Here is a 17050-nt window from a genome sequence, read left to right as displayed (position 1 = left end):
CGCTGCATGGTCTTGCGATCAGAGATGGTGCAGTTCCCAAACCAGTCAGTGATGGAGCTGCCCTTAGATTTGTATTAATATGACAGGTTCATGCGAACAGAAAGCTTGATGTCCATAAAAATTCTGACCCTGATGAGGACATAAGTGGTTCACGAAGATGATGGAATGATTGAAGAACTGGATGTTTGACAACCAAAGACATTTCCACATGATCTACACTGTAGACATGTAAACATTGTAGGTGTTCATTCAACAGGTTCTATTAAACATTCTGACTGAATCAGAGACCATTGCTAGACACTTACACATTCAGTGTTTAATATATACACTATGTAGTGTTTAATTATTATGTAACATGACAGCAAGGTTCACATCAAATTTCATAACCCTGGAATGTTCTGGATGTGCTTTTTTTTCCCCCCCAAAGCATAACTGGCGTTCCAAAGATAAATGATGTCTGTTTAATGGTCCTTTTCTTTCTGCTGCTGTTGCCTTTCTGCATGTTTGCACAGTGATTGCTGCTCCTTGTTGTCATGGCAACTTCATTGTTTATTCTATGGTGGTTTGTGAGGACTTTTTCATGAACAAAGGCTGTATAAAGTCAAGGAAATAAAAAACAGGCACCTCTCAGACTCCAGCTTGTCATAATATGAAGGATGCTTGACGTGCATGATTGTAGGAGAAAGTCATGGTATATGTGCGCTTGTAGGCTTGAGGATGATGATGATGATGATCATGGTGGTGTTGATTATTATGTTGATGATGATACGGGATTAAAATAAACGTTGACCTCTAATGGAAATTGCCTGGCAGAAGGTTTATTACATGTTTAGTCATTCATGGTTGCTTTTCTTTGGAGATGCCATATTGCTGTCAGATTTCACGCTGAAGGTATTATTACGGTGGGCTGATTCGTGTTTTCCAGGCTTCCTCTGTAATTTTACTAGGCATGGATTTAATCATTGCTGTAAGAAAACAGAAATATGTTTTTCTACTTCATGATCCTCAAAGATGAAGGATGACACTGAAGGCCTTGTCCAGTAGAGTGCAGTATAAGTACAGAAACCAGCCACGGTGGACGTCTGTTAGATGACTGTGATCGCTCTTCACCCATCTAATCCCGAGCTCCACACATGCCTCAGCAGGGGATGGCTGTGCTATGATTGTGTTAGGGGGCGAGACAGCGAGGGTGAAGACAGCAAGGGGTCATTATAGCTACTGTATTATTTCTGGAAGTGGCCAATCATCTAATTCATCTATTTCTGTGCTAATGAAAACGACCACTAGTAATTGGCAGGCAAGTCTTCATGTGGCAGAGTTCACTTAAAAAAAAAAAAAAAAAGCAGGCTGTTATTATTCAACTCTTTTCCCCGGTCCACATCAAGTGCAAATTGTCAGTCCGGAGCAGCGTCCGCATCGAATGCAAATTGTTATTCTATTTTGGGCCATGTGGTGCTAGAGGCGAGGTGGCTAATCAATTTCTGTCTTTCATTAATTTTTTCATTTCTTTGCACCTGGGCTGTAAAAGCCCTCAGTGAATGTGCTGTTGATAGCAACATGTGTATCGAGATTCGTCATGATGCGATTGTGAAATTATCTATGGATTTTAGGAGTGACCTCTCGAACGTCCCTCACCACCGTCGGCTAAGCCCGTGGCCTTTCACAACCAAAGGTCTCTCCCTCATTACCTGTGTGTCTGTGATGCACCATTTTCTCAAGAAGAAACAGCGTCAGGTTTAGTGATTAGCAGTACGAGCAAACCTCCGCTTTTTAAAGGTTCAGAGAGCTTAATTCTCTCTAGCATGGCTAATGTCACCCGCTGTGTGAATGTCAAGGTAATGAGCAGCAGCAGCTCTGTTCAGATAGTCTCATCAAGACAGAAACGAGAAAGTTTCCCTGCCTTCTTTCTTTCTGTCAGTCTGCAAAAAATATCTAAGCTTGCTAATAACGGCGGAAGTCATACTGTCCAGTTTGCATTCTGTATACGCGATCGAGCTAACACACCCATACTATCTAGCCATGTTAGCATTTTTTGGTTGTAAAGAATTCCTTTAATCGACAACTTTTTTTTTTCCTTTTTTTGCAGCAACAGACAGTTTTTGGACACGGCGAACAGTCATACTGATGAAGCCATACTTCTCTCCTATCATGCATGCTACCTAATGTATTATCTTTGTCTTTCAGTGTGCATGACACTGATGGACTGGTGCTGACTCATTATCTCCCTTGTTTAGATAGTCGTTACTGTTCATTTGAAGGACACATTTGACAGGTTTTGCCCCGAAGTTCGAAAGTAATTCCGCCATTTTGATGTTCTAAAGCTCATTCTATGGACCAGCGATTATAGTTTCATCTCTCCGCTGACTTTCTTGACTCGAAAGGATTTGCAACAATGCGTGAGCAATGTGAAAATGACAAAGTAACCCGCGCGCAATCACGCCACACTCGCGGACAGAAACAAATGAATGGAGATTCACTTTAGATCAAACATATAAATGAAAATGACAGCGATATCATAAGGCTTAGCTAGTCATATATGTGCCACTGCTAGATCATTGTCACTTTGCTAGCAGTGAAATGCTTTGTGGTGGTTACTTTTGTGGGGGGGGGAAGCGATAAATCTGAAATCTGAGAATGACAGTAAACATCCTGTGAAATTCTCTGCCTCAATTCTGACACTTCTCATAAAGCTCTGAGATACATGTCAGTGCACTTTTCATAAAATGCAATAAAGTAGACAGATATTTTAAACGGGACAGATGTGTTTGTGTGTGTGGTGGGGGCTGTTTATCACAAATATTGTGACAGAACACATTCTGTAAGTCTCTCTCTCTCTCTCTCTCTCTCTCTCTCTCTACTTTTGGGTGCCGTTTTATTTCTAATTAAAAACAACCATATTATCATTTCAGATATTAGCTCTTAGCTATTACCTTGTATCTGCCTGTTGGTTGATATCTGGCACAAAATGTAACAGACACATATTTCTGGCACATATTTCACAGACAATAGAACAGCTTTTCTACCAGCTAAGTAGAGGTCCAAATCTGTGAACCAGGGCTCAGAATCAACATTAAAATAAATCACTCGAGTTCAAGCCAAACAGTAGCGATGCTTTGCAATTTCCATTCCTTCACCATCAACATGCTATTTCTGAGGTGTTAAGGGTTAGAACAACAACAACAATAAGATTAATGCTGCTCCTTTTACATAGAGTGTATGTAGGAATAATATGATGTGATTGTACTGAGGACACACACACAGCACACACACACACACACACACACACGCTATTGTGCTAGACTTTATATGGCTCAATAATTTCCAGAAGGTTGTTGCAATGTTGCACAGAAAAACTCTGGAAGATTCTATAGAAGAAACTGCTCTGTGATCTAATTGTATACTGTAACATAATGCAGGTTCACGCTGAAGAAATGTTCACAGTATGTTTACATCGTTACTTTATCCGTAGTTCAGCAATGCGATGTTTCCTGAGCGGAAGCCTTTCCCTCAGTCGTGACCTTAATCCCCATAATGAGGTCTGGAAAGTGTCACAATCAGGTTCCCCCTCTCTAGTGTGTGGTGTGCAGCACGGCACATCTGTACACGTCATGTGGTTGTTAAGCCGTGCCTTTTTGTTTCTGCTCTAGTTCTGTCTCCTGAACCATTGGTTGATTTTCTTAATGTCTTCACCTGTGCTGTGTTTGAGCCGTTTTTCTGCTGTTTCTGTTCCTTGTTGCAAAGTCAAATCAGAACGATCGATGTAATATTCATTTGTCCTGTTCACATGCTTTGCTATCAGAAAGAACACAAAACATGGATGAAGCCCGGGTTCATTTATACATTTTTCTTTTTTTCAACACTATAACTCATATTAGCTATCGTGCTGATAATAAATTTAAGCTATTTCCATTGTGTAAAAATGTACAAGATGAATGGAATGGTTTCTGCTCTACATAAATGATTATGACATTTATACAGTATGTCCTCCAAGTGCTAACAGTTAGCTGCATTCACTCACTCATTTTCTACCGCTTATCCGAACTACCTCGGGTAACGTGGAGCCTGTGCCTATCTCAGGCGTCATCGGGCATCAAGGCAGGATACACCCTGGACGGAGTGCCAACCCATCGCAGGGCACACACACTCTCATTCACTCACACAATCACACACTACGGACAATTTTCCAAAGATGCCAATCAACCTACCATGCATGTCTTTGGACCGGGGGAGGAAACCGGAGTACCCGGAGGAAACCCCCGAGGCACGGGGAGAACATGCAAACTCCACGCACACAAGGCGGAGGCGGGAATCGAACCCCCAACCATGGAGGTGTGAGGTGAACATGCTAACCACTAAGCCACCGTGCCCCCTAGCTGCATTCAGTAAACTAAAAAACCTTTAATTCAGAAGAGAACCTGTATTCTGTTTTGCCACGTTAGGAGTTTTGGACGCCTCCATATCAGAATGATCTTCAAGTTTCCCAGTCATAATTACGATGTGAGGGGTCATTCATGGGTAACATCCTAGTAGGTAACTGGTATTTATTATAATTCTGATAGCATGTGAGGGCAGCATTAGTCCGAGGCTTGTTTTTCTTTCATTTCTTCTACAGATATTTTGATTTGACCTAATAAATACCATGCTGTGTTTATATGCTTAATGTTTATGTGTCCTGTACATTACAATAAGATCCAGTAATATTCTTCTAAAAGAATTGAAATGGCAAACCTACTAAACAGCAAGTTCCAGAAAACAGCTAATCTTCTCAATACTACAGTCCTAGTCCATGAGTAGTCCAAACAGACAGACCTGAAGAGTTGGGAGACTTTAACAGAGGTTCTGGAAGTAGTGGTATAGAGCACGGAGTGCATCCACCCATCACTCACAGTAGGGTGGCAGGTTAGCAGATGAAGGTGCGTCATTAGCCCCCTGCTGGCTTCCTCCTGGTCCTCCCATTCGTCTTCATTAAAGAGATGTTGACTGGGTCTTACTGAGCAGATGGTCATTAACGTGCCCACTCTGGCCAGGGGACGCTACCTGGAGGTCACGCATCACCCCGAGAACGCTGCGGTACCATAGCGCCTCACCGCTGGAATGCAATCGGACCTCATACGCATGCACCGCTCTGACCTAATGCCAAAATAAATTGTTGTCTTTACAAGCCTTTGCACAGATGATTTTAATTGAGGGCTGATGATTGCTTCAGATATACTGGAAATGAGGTCACTGAGTAATTATTGATTTGCAGCATGTGCACACTGGGATATCTACCAGATATCTTCTTTGCATGACATATTGCATAGACATTCAACAGCCGGCCAGTTTTGTGCCTAAAGGTTTAGCATTTAAGTACATCTGGGCTCGTACCCAAGGAGCTGTTTAGCAGGTAAATGAGCCAGACTGTTGTTTAGACCCATTTAAACCCAATACGGATCTTAGCGTTTAGCGAAGAAACAAGACCTGACAAGTGTTCTGTTCCTTACACTATATATTACAGTACAATGTAAAAGTTCAACATTCTTAGCAATTCTTAAAGTTTCCTTAGCAACAGTTCCATGTAATTTATCCTTATTAGTGCATGAGATCAAATTACAACACGTATAAAGATCCAGGGCTAACTACGTATCTAATCTAAGTAACTAAATCATAATTATAGCCTAGCTAATCAGGTGAGTCACATTAGTTTGAGTGCTAATATGCAGTCTGTACAAGCAAGCTGACAATCAATTCGAACACTTTCTTTAAAACAACAACAAGAAAAGCGATAAAATGGTCTGTCAGTGTTTAATATAGCAAAGCGACAATCCAGATATGGACAGAGTAAATAGAAAAACAGAAGAGATGACAGGAATAGATGGACACTTAATAAGGCAGTTAAAATATGACACAAAATTATAGCCTCAGAATTAATCACGATATTGAAAGCCCTGTGACTCAGCCCTGATGAAAACGATTCATTCTCAATGCGAAAATTTATGGCAGGAATTGTTTGGGAACTACTTACATGCAGGACGTATAACGGGGAGCAAAGAGCATGAAAACTGCATCGAAATCTTTCACACTTTGACTTGTGGTGTCTGCTGTCAGACATGTTGCTTCCCTATTCCAATATGATAATGTAGGGTATGCACCGCTAAACAGATTCATGCGTGGCTTCATGAATGCTAAGATAAAGTCAAACACCTTTCATGACCTTTCAAGGGTACACAACAGATTTCTACTTGCTCTATCCAACAATAACAGGATGGGAACAGCATTTATTTTAGCATTTTCCTCATTCAGTAGGTGATAAAACTTCCTCAGGATTGAAAGCCTCAGCACTGATTCACTTGGTGCTAGCAAGCGCTGACGAGCCTTTCATAGATCCTGTTCATTGGGTGAAATCACCATCATGGTGATCGTCACTACACTAAATGTCCACGTAGTACTATACAGTAGTAATCATCCTTAGTTGCCAGATTTGTTTAAGCTAGCTAACTAGCGATTACACTGAATATGTAGAGATGAAATAAGGGGTTATTGCTGGAGCACATTAGCTAAATCTTCTGAAAAATCCAGCCTATTTTGTCCAGCTATCAGATGGCAAAAGCTAGTCAAACTGCGATCAAGCTGCAAGCTAGATGAAGCTAGTGATCCCAAGTGTGACGTTCATGCTAATTAATTATTACTAGGGTTGCAAAGGGGCGGAAAGTTTCCGGTAAATTTCGGAAAAATTAAAAATTGGGAACTTTATGGAGATTTATGGAAATTTACGGGAATTTATCGGAATTTACAGGAAATATAGGGAAATGTATATAAACTATAGCATATACAAACATAAATAAACGTTTTGTTTGGTCATAAGCAGAGACGCATGCAAGGTAATACAAATTTTAAAAATGACGTCTTGACTGATTTAATCGTAAGTAGAACTTTAGTTGATTATTTCATTGAGTAACACAAAAGTATAATAAACATTATTATGCTTGTAATAAACATACTAAACTTAATAATTGTAATAAACATTATTGTATAGAGGATTTTTTTTTATTTCAGGGGGGTGTGAGTGAGGGGGGGAGGGAGGGACATCAAATTATCTGTGGATGTGGTAACGCTAATTTACTGCTTATTAAGAGTTAGTAAGGTAGTTATTAAGTTTAGGTATTGGGTACAATTAAGAATGTAGAATAAGGTAATGCAGATTAATATGTGCTTAATAAGTACTAATAAATAGCCAATATTCTATTAATATTCATGCTAATAAGCGACTAGTTAAATGACCCTAAAATAAAGTGTTACTGTGCATGTTATGGGAGAATGCAAGTACATGCAGGGGGTTTGGCCTCAATGGCCCTCCAGTAAGCAGTGTGCTGTGTGCAAGTGACCAAGGAATGCAGGGTACAAATTAAATTGCATTAAATCTTGTTGTTTTATTCAGGAAAAAAAATTTTTACTCTGTTTTTCTGAATTAACGACTTACTTATCTCAAAATTATGAGATAATTTTTCAGGAAAAAAATTTTTTTGCTCTGTTTTTCTGAATTAACGACTTAATGTGGATTGCATGGAAGTAAACATGTCCCGCCTTTCAAGTTTAATCCGGTTTTATTTTACTTTGGGTTTGAGACATTGGGAGATACTGCTGTCTTTAAGTAATATAAATGGTGTTGTTATTAGTGCATCAACTTTGCGCAGACACCTCAAGACTTTGCGCCTGTTCAGACGAAAAGAACATTCTGATCTGCTTGACGTTGCTGTGTTTCTATATCAGTTGAACCGATATGGTCTGCTTCACGGTAGCCGTATCACCATTCATGAAAACCCGTCGATTGCACCATTCATGCAGATCCCATATGGTTTGAGTTTATCATATGAATCAACATGCCATAAAAAGTTCGGGCCTGGATTATGATACAAACGTCGCCGAAGACGATTCCGGCGCCTCAGTTGCACTCCATGGAGATCCAGTATTTTCAACAATTGCCTGATTGTCTCTTGTGTCACCACATAGCCAGTCTGAATGCATTTCAGATGCATCATCTTATATCCGTGAAGCATACCATATCGGTTCAACTGATTAAACTTGAAAGGCGGGACATGTTTACTTCCATGCAATCCACATTAAGTCGTTAATTCAGAAAAACAGAGCAAAATTTTTTTTTTCCTGAAAAATTATCTTATAATTTTGAGATAAGTAAGTCGTTAATTCAGAAAAACAGAGCAAAAAAATGTTTTTCCTGAAAAATTAAGTCGTTAATTCAGAAAAACAGAGTAGATTTTTTTTTACTCAAGTGAATGCAATACGCTTCCGTAGTTTTAAACAAAATTATGCTGTTAAGATTTTTTTAACTACAATTAAGTTCCTTGTTATAGGCAACTCTGCATTTTTTTTTTAAATTCCCAGTTTATTTCCATATATTCCCGTTAATTCCCATATATTCCCGTTAATTCCCATATATTCCCGTTAATTCCCATATATTCCCGTTAATTCCCATATATTCCCGTTAATTCCCATATATTCCCGTTAATTCCCATATATTCCCGTTAATTCCCATGGAAAGTTTCCAGCCTTGAAAATTCCCGGAATTTTGCAACCCTAATTATTACATCATGGAGCCTAATTATTTAGATGTATTATTCACTTTTAGAGCTTCCACCATACAAAGCCTTATGAATGAGCTGTCACTATAGAAACATATTAGAACGAGTACTTTAATATAAAACAGTGACTTTTATTCCAGCCAGCACTGCTGTCAGATCTGCTTTTACAGAAAATGAATCAATACCTCCTGACCAATCAGAACTGAGAATTCAGCAGCACGGTGCTGTAAAGCCATTTCACACATTACACCCAATTTCATACATTGAGCCTTGTTTTTCTTTCTGCATTATGTAGTGTACTGCGCTTTCATTTAGTTACAGTTGTCTTCCAGAATATTGGAAATATATGAAAAAAAAAACAACAACAAAAAATTTCTCCCCGTCTTTTTTGCTGACGTTTAAAAATTTCAGCATGTTATTGTAATCCAGGGGATGAGTGATAGAAGCAGACTTTATACGACTTAGTGGAAGCGCATTGAGTCTGTCTAGACTTTATCCGTCCTCAGATGGATTTCGTAATGTTCTTATCTCTGATCTCGAACACTCTCCCTCTTACTTTTTGATGGACTTGTGTGTGTGGCAGGTGTGCGAGGGCAACTGAAAGGGCAGGAACTGAATTAAGGCATGATGAGTGGCCCTAAGGCTGTTCCAGGACATAGGAGTACATTGTTCACACGGGGCGAAGGCAGTGCTTGAAGAGTAATGACTAAATGAAACTATTTTTTTGGCACCTCACTCGTCAACTCTGGATTTTCCTGAAAGACTAATTGTTTTTTCGCCCCGTTTGACCCGACCCCAGCCTTCTCAGAGGTCAGCTTAATGTGCTACTAATTCACACCTCACCTACAATGATTTATGCTTTCCCTTCAATTACCAGGATGTGAACCTTGTACCTTAACGTAAAATAAATGCATGCTGATGGATGGAATAAATTCGGAACACACTCACTGATGTGGTCGTCCAACTCAAGCGTTGTACTGAGATGCTTTTTGCTTGGCAGAGTTACAAAGAATGGTTTTGTGATTTACTGTAAGCCTACAAACCTGCAGTCTGGCCGTTCTCCTCTGACCTCTCTCATTATAAAGGCACTTCTGCCCTCAGAACTGCGAGATGTTTTTGTGCGGTATTCTGTGAGAAAATCTCAGCAAAACTTAAACCGGTCCAAGCACAGCATAGTCAAAGTCAGTTTTTTCCCCCCACCATTCTGATGCATGATGTAAACATTAACCGAATCTCTTGACCTGTATGGTTTTATGCACTGTGCAGCTGACTGATTTGATAAATTATCGGATGCGCAGATGCACAGGCATTCCTAATGAACTGGCCAGTGAGTGTACAGTACAGTATGTCAAATTGTTTGCAGGGACTTGAGCCTCAATCATTCTTGGTAATCACTACAAATGTTGCAAGTGCTTAAAAGCTTCTTGAAGGTTCGCTTTCTGTTTTGCTTTTATTTAATCATAAGTCGGCCGAGACCGAGGCGCCCTTGCTGTCAGCTTTCCATCTTAATCAGCTATTTTAGTTTACAGCAGATGGAAGTCTGCCCTCTGTACGTTCTCTGCATTAGCCCGAGTGAGTGACGCTTAAATCCCAGAGAAGCTGACAGACTCTTGAGGTCAGCGCGAGGCGAGTTCGGCTTGTTAAGGCTTCACAAAGTGCTGGGTGTCAGTGTTCTCACTGCAGGGGAGGCCATGAGGCTGATGTGTTTTTTTTTTTTTGCTCGTTGCTCTGCGCACTGTCGCATTGATGGACGAGGGACTTGTGAAGTCCTTTGCTTTTCAGAATTGATGAAGCTCGACAAGACAGATCCAAGTCACTCTTCTTCTGGCTATGTAGGACTGTTTGAGGAACATGTCTGGCAACTACTCTAAGATCACAGTGACAACCAAGAGCTGGCAGGTTCAGGGACATAAACATGGTGACATGGGTTGTTTACATCCAGGTATGAGGAGCAGAATTAAAGGGAGAAACTTAGAATGCAGTAAAAGGTGAATTTTGCAAACAGTGTGATGGAAAATACTGATTCTCCCATTTTATAAAAATATTGCAGTGATCACAGTGTTTACTACATATCAACAAATCAACAATTTAACAGCCGTTGTACCAAAAACAACCGCTCTACAAGCCGATTTAATTACATTTATATTTTGGTCATGCTTTTAAAAAAAAGACTCTGTGACAGAGCAACTTTGCAGGAAATCTGGACGTTACACACCTTTAGATCCCTACGGAGCAAGTCAGGGGCAGCAGAAGCCAACAGAAGCCAACTCTTTGAGATGATATTAGAAAGAAACCTTCAAAAGGTTCAAGGATTGAGGAAACCCATCTTCTTCTGGGTGACACCAGATAGCGGGATTATAAATCATTACTCTTCTACAACTGTAAATGATAAAGCCAAACAGGGAGAGTCAATAGGAAGTGAAAATACAATGCGGGAGCATCGAGCGCAGCAGGTGAGGTGAGGGACGAGTGGAGCGAGCTCCAAGCAGAAGCGATAAAACCTTTGCATCCAGATGCCTATAAACGCACACACCACAAGTGAGTTTCTCTCAGTTTGTCTTTCTTTTGAACCGGGATGTTTGCAGTTTAAAATGTATGTATGCTGCTGCACATGTCAAAATGTAGTAAGGCTGGGTGGGTATAGTGGCTTAAGCTCTTGTTATACAGAGGTGATATAAACCACATTGGCTATATTTTTAAGAAACGTCTGAAGCGTCCATCATTTTGAGAACGCCTTAAGTGTTTAAAGGAGCTGGTGTGGATTTAAATGCTGGCTGAAACAAACTGGCATCTTGTCCATGAGATGGACTTACAGATGACTGAACACACTTTACAAATGTGTTTTCTTCCTACTGGCCTGCGGTCATTGATTACCCATGGCTGTTTTCTTTTTTCTCTCTATTTTCCTTTTTGTTGTTTCAGCCCTGTTATCACTCCTTTCCCAAACAAAGAAATGTATGGGCATGACTATGAACATTGGTAATAACAGAGTTTTTCACTTCTGTGATGTTGCTTACCTTGAACCAAGGAGCTCAGGTCATAAGGGTCTGATGGGACGGGTTTTGTTGGCAGGTATTCACTTTTTCTTTTCTTTTTAAGAGACAAAAATCATAAAGGTATTTTCTATATGCTAAATTGGCTAAAACTTACAGAATCAATAGCTCAAATATTTCCCATTGCACACTCATATAAGGGTTTTTGGTAAAGGTTTTTAAGCTGAATTTTACATTGATTCCTGCCTGATAAATCATTCAGCATTGTCAACTTGGGGGAAAACAGGAAGTTGTTCCAGGCCTGGTTTTGGGAAAGGTTTTTGAGTTACATATTAGCATAAATACTGTAGTAATATATGGCCCCTGGGAGAGGCTACAGGTTCCCTGCAACCCTTTGCAGAATAAATGGTATAGAATCAGGTTTAAATGGATGTATCATCAATGACACAATTCTCATATTATAGATTATTAAATATATTCTCTATGAGACCCTTTGACTATTAACTCACATCCCATGTTTGAGTTTGTCTGCTATTCCTTTCTAATAATGCTTTCACTGTTATTTCCATCACGTGTGCTGCACATCAACTAGCAATGCTCCGCCTTTCCCTCGCTAACACCACTTCAGGAACATGCACTTATTCTAATATGTTCTGGGCGATGCCATGTCCCAGAGCTAAAATAAGAACATTTGCAGTGAAATTCAAAAAAAGCAATCAAATTTTCTGACTGGGTAAGCAGGGCCGTGCTAGCTCGGGGTCATCTGCCGTCTGCCGCTCCTGCGTCCACAGGCATTTCGCACTCGCCCTCAGGCTTACCTGGGTAATTAACTTTAGCCGCCCACCGACCCGTCTTTGAATTGCATGTTTCTCCATCTCAAACGCTCGATATCCCCTATGGAGTCTCAGCAGGCCTTAAAGATGCTTCCTATCCCCAAGTCGCCTTGTTCTGCTCCTGCGGCCAAATGATAAAGTCTTTTACGACCGCTTGTCAGGCCTGATTAACAAGACAAGATTTTTGACTAGGAGATGGCATTTGTGAGTCACGGCTTATTATTTTTCATCCAAGTGCATTAAAGGAACAAACAAGAAAGAGATGTAATCAGTTTACCACCATTTGCTCTCAGGGATTATGCTAGTGTATAATTCTACATGTATACATGCTGCTTTTCAGATTTCCTTGTGACTGGTGATGAACGTGGTTCCAGGAGTACCAGTCCTCTTTAATAGTTGTGCCAATGGGTCCCAGTTCTTATGTCATCTTGAGTTATCTGGTCAAATGATGGCAAATGCAGACCTAAAATCCCTTTGCCTCTGTTTGTGCAATGCTATTTATAGGATTTCTGGAGTGGCCTGTTGTCTGAGCTGATATGAATAAAGCGAGAGTGGTAATTAACCCACTTCACATCGCAAGCTCCACAGCTATTAACAACTAGTTCTGCACCATCTACAAGGCTGTTATACAAAGAATAATTAACTGACAATGCATTTGAAACTTACTGTAGGTCCCCCTGCAGCTCTTATACCCATTACGGGTAATCATAAGGAAAAGGAAGACGTGCATCTGTGCATTGATCTGCGGTGTCAGAGCCCAGGTTGCTCGTTTAATGAAGCACTGTTTAGTAAGCATCCTATGGGACGTGCTGCTTAATTACTAGAATATTACGATTAAAGGACTCTCGTCGCCTCTTCTAGTGTTGGGACCTGCAAAGATCTGCTTCTGAAGTGAAGATTATGGCATTGCATGGAACACTCATCCGTTTTAATAATGAGACGTTTCATCATGAGGCTAATTTTAGAAATAAGTTATTTCGTTTTGTGCCAACGGCTCGTGTTCTGGCATGACAAAATTAATGATGATTGTGGATATTTTTAGAGATGTGAGTCACTGCCTTGGATCTGATAAAAGAAAAAAGTCCTGTTAGACAATATCTGATGTAGTCTATAGCAGGAACAATGTGAAGCCACATGAGGTACAGTAAGAACACACAATGCACTTAGAGGAATCCAGGAGCCATTACAAGGATGAAGGCAAAATCTCGACTATGTAGAGTGCCACAGATGAAAAACACTTCATCCATAAAAGAAAAAAAAACCTTCCTTGTTGATTGTGCACGCTTTAAAGCTCGTGTGTGTTTCTTAGCTTGTAAGCAGTTTAAGTATCTAATGAAAGACTAGTACAGTTAGGTTTGTTAACCAACAAAGAAAGGCAGAGAAAAAAGGGTGATGGTGTGTGCCGTTGATTTTATTTCTACCCAAAATACTCTTCTTTCACACTACATCTAACACTCCTGAAGAGCCATGGCTAATATATGCTTTATTCTTCTATTTCTGCACTTCTAAAGCTGGTTTCGTCTTTTCATACAGCACAAGACAGCTGAACATGCTTGACTGCTAGTTTGTATACAGTACACAAGCTACCAGACGTCTGTAACTAACCAGCATTTAAAGGAGAATGAAGAACGATACGCCTCCATCGTAGGCTGCATGGCTCTCTTGAACACCAGGCCACAGATGGCTGTTGCCATTCAAATGATCTCTCAACAATCTCCATCTTCCATGTCACCGTTATTCAGGGTCACAGAAGTAGGAAAGCTGAGCTATCTCAGTCCCTGCCAACTTCCTCCAGCTTCCCATTGGTATCCTGGCTTTTACTTCAGGCTCCTCTGGGGAATTTACATCTCATGACAAAGCTTACGGTAATGAGGTATGAGTCAGATCTCTCTTTATGACTATGATCTGGCAATGGAACTGCATTACTCCCAACACTGTACCTAACCTGTGGTGAATCCTGAGCTCAGTTCTGCTATTATTCATGAGCAAAGCGTTGACACGGCTAACTTCCAGCACTCTGGGTATTGCTAGAAGGTAGTGGAAAGATATTCAATAGAGCAGAATCCTGAAGTCAGAAATCCCTAAACATTATTAGTTAGAGATTTAATTTACATTGAATTAACATTTGTTTTATTGTGGTTGTTTTCTATCTGCTTACTTGCCCCTTGTGTATTTTATTTTTTTAAAGAGTTGTATGCATGTTGGATTCACGTGATGTGATGTGAGCTTTGATTAAATGTGCAGTGTGACAACGCAAAATTTGAAAAATTTCAATCTTCTGCAAATTCTGTGGAGTTTGAGTTTATTTCTACAATTGCACATTTGTGAAATCTTGGACGAACTGGTCGTTACACACAGGGGCTTTTTACACCTGGTCACTTCATGCGTTTTCTGTGATCCGATAGCTACCTGATGGTAAAAAGACCAGGTCTAAATGCCCCCCAAAACGTTTTGGATATCCTTTTTGGATATTTATATCCGTCTGAGTATAAATCCAATGGTACAAACCACTTCAGGAGGTGGTCTGGGACGCATTTCAGATGAAACTGGACAGGTGTAAATGAATGTGGTTGTTCAAGCCACATACGTCAGCGCTATACTCCTCCCAAACGGACGTATGTCACTCGCAGGTGATCTTTCACCCAGGTGTCTCGTTGGAGCAAAAATGGAGCAAACAGTAAAAGCTACGAGTTTTTTTGTCTTCTTTTTGATCGCGTTCTGAAAACCACATACACCAAAGCGTGTTCCATTTCAATTACCCCGGAAATGAGCTAAAATATTTTTGCATTTTGGGCGGGAGCAGAAAGATCGGATCGATATCCGATTCGCCGAGACGCGTTTATGTGGCCTAATGTAAATGGAACAGTTTTAACAAATCAGATAGCTATCGGATCAGAGAAAACACATGAAGTGACCGGGTGTAAAAAGGCCCAAAGATTTCTAGCTCTAAGGAAACCGAATGTGAGGCTAAAGATCAATGAGCTCTTGGGCTGTTAGTTTTTCATCCATATTATCTGTTGAGTTTAAAAAGTTGGAGTTGATTAATAACACCAGACGTGGGTTTATGTCATGTTAAATGTTCTAATTTCGCTTGCAAACTTGCAAACATTGGGCTGATTTACACTTGAACGTGTCAGTACATTAGTTTTGTTTTTAGTCTAAACCAAACTTGTGTGTTGTGTGTATTGGAAACGCCATTCACCTGGTATACTCGGTTTGTTAATATTTATCTTATTTAAAAGAAATGTCATACCACAGGTCTGGTTTTGCACTTCTCACATCACCCACACAGAAAAAAACACACACACACACACAAAGCTTTTCCTCTGTGTTCAGTATGTGCTAAGGCTGTTTTTTCTGTTTCTGCCTTGTTAGGATTTAACACTTGCTTTCCCCACCACATTCTGTATTATGACCCTGGATTAAACCTGTCTGCTTCTGGATTCGAGTCTCTTTCATTACACTTATATTATCGGACCAATTTATCCGTACTAACTGCGTTATCCTGGTCAGGGTGGTGGTAGATCCGCCGTCTATCCAGGGAACACTGGGTGTGAGGTGGGGATGTACCTGAATGGTAATCCAGTCCATCACAGGACACCAGATACACATACAGTATACATACTACACCGTATATATTTCATTCTAACGGTAACAGCTATATGTGTGCCTAACATGGCGTGAACTGATATCTTTTCATAAGTTAAGAATAACTTGCTCCCTATTGGTTGTAGTCACTACTGTATTTATGCTGTTGATTTTTATTTAAAAAAAAAAAATAAAAAAAAGAATGTAAATTGATGAGAAAGCTTATTTCTGGGAAGTAGGCCGAGATTTCGAAGTCAACTTCTGACAGAAATTCTCCAGTCAACTTGTAGGCTACCCCCAAGGCTGAAGCAGATGCTGCGCAGTATGTGTTAGCACAACATGTGTCATCGGCTTCTTCGTTGTAGGGACCCCACAGCTCATTTGCTTTCTCCCAGCGGAAGCTCTGGACACCTTGTTGGAGCTGCTGGGAAATGCTGTCCATTTCCTCTGAGCTCTCCTTGGAGAAGTGCAGGCAGCCATTTGATTAGAAGGAGGTGTTGACAGGCCGCGCCAGGGAGGCAGCGATCACTCAGCAGGGGCACAGAAGAGACCGACACAGCCGGAGGAGAAGGGGCACAGAGACTTGGCCATGCAATTTCCATTTCCATCAACCCAGTGAGGGACATATGCTCGATACAAGCTGCTTCAAGCCTGACCCTTCTGATTGGTGAACTGGCCACATGCAAACAGCACATTTAGAAACAGAATCTTTTTTTCAGACCTGATCATAGAAGGCTAGAGAAATGGAAGTGGCTGCTGGAGAGGAGAAAACTTCTTAGAGGTCAATCCATTACTGAGAATATGTTGTACGACACTCGCAAAATGTAATACAAGCAGAGATATTTGTGAATGCAGTCGATCTCATGCAAAATTAATAGGAAATGTGACAGACAAGAGATGCTTTACTGGGGCAAATCCAAGGATCATAAGACCATAATGGGGGTCAAAACAAAGGCAAGTTGAGCAATGAATAAAACTGAACGAGGGCATGCTGTTATATAAAAATATAGAGAATAAGTGCTGTCATGCTAGCACAACTAACTTGCTAACCATCACA

The sequence above is a fragment of the Tachysurus vachellii genome, chromosome 20 (genome assembly GCF_030014155.1).
Source record: "Tachysurus vachellii isolate PV-2020 chromosome 20, HZAU_Pvac_v1, whole genome shotgun sequence".
NCBI lineage: Eukaryota > Metazoa > Chordata > Actinopteri > Siluriformes > Bagridae > Tachysurus > Tachysurus vachellii.
This window is presented reverse-complemented; position numbering follows the sequence as displayed.